Below are 3,034 nucleotides of genomic sequence, written 5' to 3'. Positions count from 1 at the left end.
AAAATGATTTCCGAACTCTATTCCATAGCAAACGTATCCTTTCCATATGTACTCTATGTGTCCCCTCATACCAACTAATACCAAAGCATTATACTAAAAGGCTTGTGATAAGATATATCCATAAATACTCTGGATATAAACCAGTAAAGAAGTGATAGGCCATCATAATTAACCAATTAATACCGCAGTTAATGAAAATAAACAACATTGTCATTCCTAATTCATCTTCTTCCGAATGCACGTAATTTGAAAATCCTGTTAAGAAGACTTGACACCCACCTCGTCCTTGGTCCATTGAGCGAGTAAAGTTTCTCGCGCGTGTCGCTTTGCATCGCGTCGTGTCGCGTCGCGTTCGGTGTGGTCGCGGCCTTACTTAGATTCTCTTCAGCTCTGCTCTTTAACGCCTAGCACCCCTCACCCACACACACGTACACGCACACAAACAAACACGCACACACGTACACGCACAATTAATACCGCTATTAATGAAAATAAACACAAAATTGACATTCCTAATTTATCTTCTTCCGAATGCACGAAATACACGCACACGCACACGCACACACACGTACACACACGCACACGCACACGTACTCATACATGTACACGAACGCACGCACGTACACGCACACGCGCACACAAATTGTCCTGACAAGTCTACAGTCTAAGACTGCCGACAAACATTTTTTTTATTTTGTTTTGTCGTATAGAACAATATGCTATTCAAGCCACTACGTATATTTATATTAAAGCTTTGCAGCATATGTCAATAAAAATAACAAAAATGAAACAAACACGACCTGTTATTGGATTTCATACTAGCAAGCATGAAGTCCAGTAACTTGCTTCAATTTCTGCCTCCAGCTTCCTCGGTACTGATGAAACAATGTTGGTTTGGTTTGCCAAGTGAAGTTAACGTCAGAAATGGCGATTCTCTGCCTTCTCTCTCTCTCTCTCTTTCTCTCTCTCTCTCTCTCTCTCTCTCTCTCTCTCTCTCTCTCTCTCTCTCTCTCTCTCTCTCTCTCTCTCTCTCTCTCTCTCTCTTTCTCTCTGTCTGTATATCCGTCTACCTGTCTATCTCCACCAATCTATCTCTATCTATCTATCTATATCGGTCTCCGCCCCCCCCCCTCTCTCTATCTATCTATTTACCTATCTATCTATCTGTCTATCTATCTAACTCTTCTCCCTCTTTCTCTCTTCTCTCTCTCTCTATCTATCTACCTATATCGGTCTCCGCCCCCCCCTCTCTCTATCTATCTATTTACCTCTCTATCTATCTGTCTATCTATCTAACTCTTCTCCCTCTTTCTCTCTTCTCTCTCTCTCTCTCTTTCTCTCTCTCTCTCTCTCTCTCTCTCTCTCTCTCTCTCTCTCTCTCTCTCTCTCTCTCTCTCTCTCTCTGTCTCTCTATCTCTCTCTCTCTTTTCTCTCTCTCTCTCTCTCTCTCTCTCTCTCTCTCTCTCTCTCTCTCTCTCTCTCTCTCTCTCGCTCTCATTACCTATCTCTCTCTCTCTCTCTCTCTCTCTCGCTCTCTCTCTCTCTCTCTCTCTCTCTCTCTCTCTGAACACACACACATATATATATGTGTGTGTGTATGTGAGTGTGTGTGTGCCTGTGTTTTGTTTATGAAAACATTCAATTATCTTTTATTAACATTTTCCAGTTTTCACTCATCATTTCACTGGGTAACCTGATTCGCATACTGATTGTTTATCCGATTCGTTATTTTTATCTTTATTGCATGGGTCTTGTTTCAGGGCCTGAGAACATGAAGAAAATATTGCATTATCATCATTATCATCATTATCATTATTGTTATTGTTACTATTATCATTTTTTTTTATTGTTGCTGTTATTACTGTTATTATTATTATCATTGTTATTATTATGATTATTATTAGAAGTAGTAGTGGTAGTAGTAGTAGTAGCAGTTGTACTAGTAGTAATGGTAGTAGTAGAGCAGTAGTAGTAGTAGTAGTAGTAGTTGTTGTTGTTGTTGTTGTTGTTGTTGTTGTAAGAGTAGAAATAGCAGCAGTTGTAATAATATAGTAGGAGGAGGAGGAGTAGTCGGGAATATGAAATAGTATGAGCAACAGTTATTCCTGTATTAAGGGTAGAAGTAATATTCATGATAGTAGTAGTAGTACTATAACTGGCAGCAGTAATAGGAACATCGACAGTGGTAATAAAACATAGCAGTTCTGGTAGTAATAGTATTAGTAATAATATCAAAGAGCAAGAGAGAGAGAGAGAGAGAGAGAGAGAGAGAGAGAGAGAGAGAGAGAGAGAGAGAGAGAGAGGGGGGGGGGGGATAAATACAGACAGGTAGACAAACATACAAAAAGACAAATAGATAGATAGAAAGAGAGAGAGAATACCCCCCACCCCACCCCCATCCCACATAGAATTAAAACCTACAATGAAGCACAACACGAATGAGACCATACACAACAGTTAACTCTCTCCGATCATGAAGCGGCCGCCCTCAGTCAACACCGCCGACGTTAACCCTCTCTCTCTCTCTCTCTCTCTCTCTCTCTCTCTCTCTCTCTCTCTCTCTCTCTCTCTCTCTCTCTCTCTCTCTCTCTCTCTCTCATTTATAATCACGAAGGAAAGACTCGTCAGTGTTTATACAAGGAACAGATAACCAGGTATCTCTCCTTCTAATTGTCCTGTTGAACCCCCCAAATTAATTGAATTTTTCGCAGGACTATTCTGAAAGTTGGTAATGGTAGGAGATTCGTCGTTATCTTAAATAGGAGAGAGCAATTTTTGTTTTGCTCATGATAATTATAACAATATCGAGTCAATTATGCAAATAATTATGTATCTCACAGTGCACTCTCATTGGTTAAACATGATGACGTCAATACTGCTTCCCTTCATTTGCTTTTCAGTGCGTTTTTTTCTTCTTTATGGTTCAGTAAAAACAATGGCAAAAAAAAAAAAAAAAAAATCTAATATTTGCAACTAATAAAGGCAAAGAGTCGTGGCTTAGCTCAGAAGTTGCCAACTAGGATTTTCACCAAGA

The sequence above is a fragment of the Penaeus chinensis genome, chromosome 40, assembly GCF_019202785.1.
Source record: "Penaeus chinensis breed Huanghai No. 1 chromosome 40, ASM1920278v2, whole genome shotgun sequence".
In the NCBI taxonomy this organism is placed as follows: Eukaryota; Metazoa; Arthropoda; class Malacostraca; order Decapoda; family Penaeidae; genus Penaeus; species Penaeus chinensis.
This window is presented reverse-complemented; position numbering follows the sequence as displayed.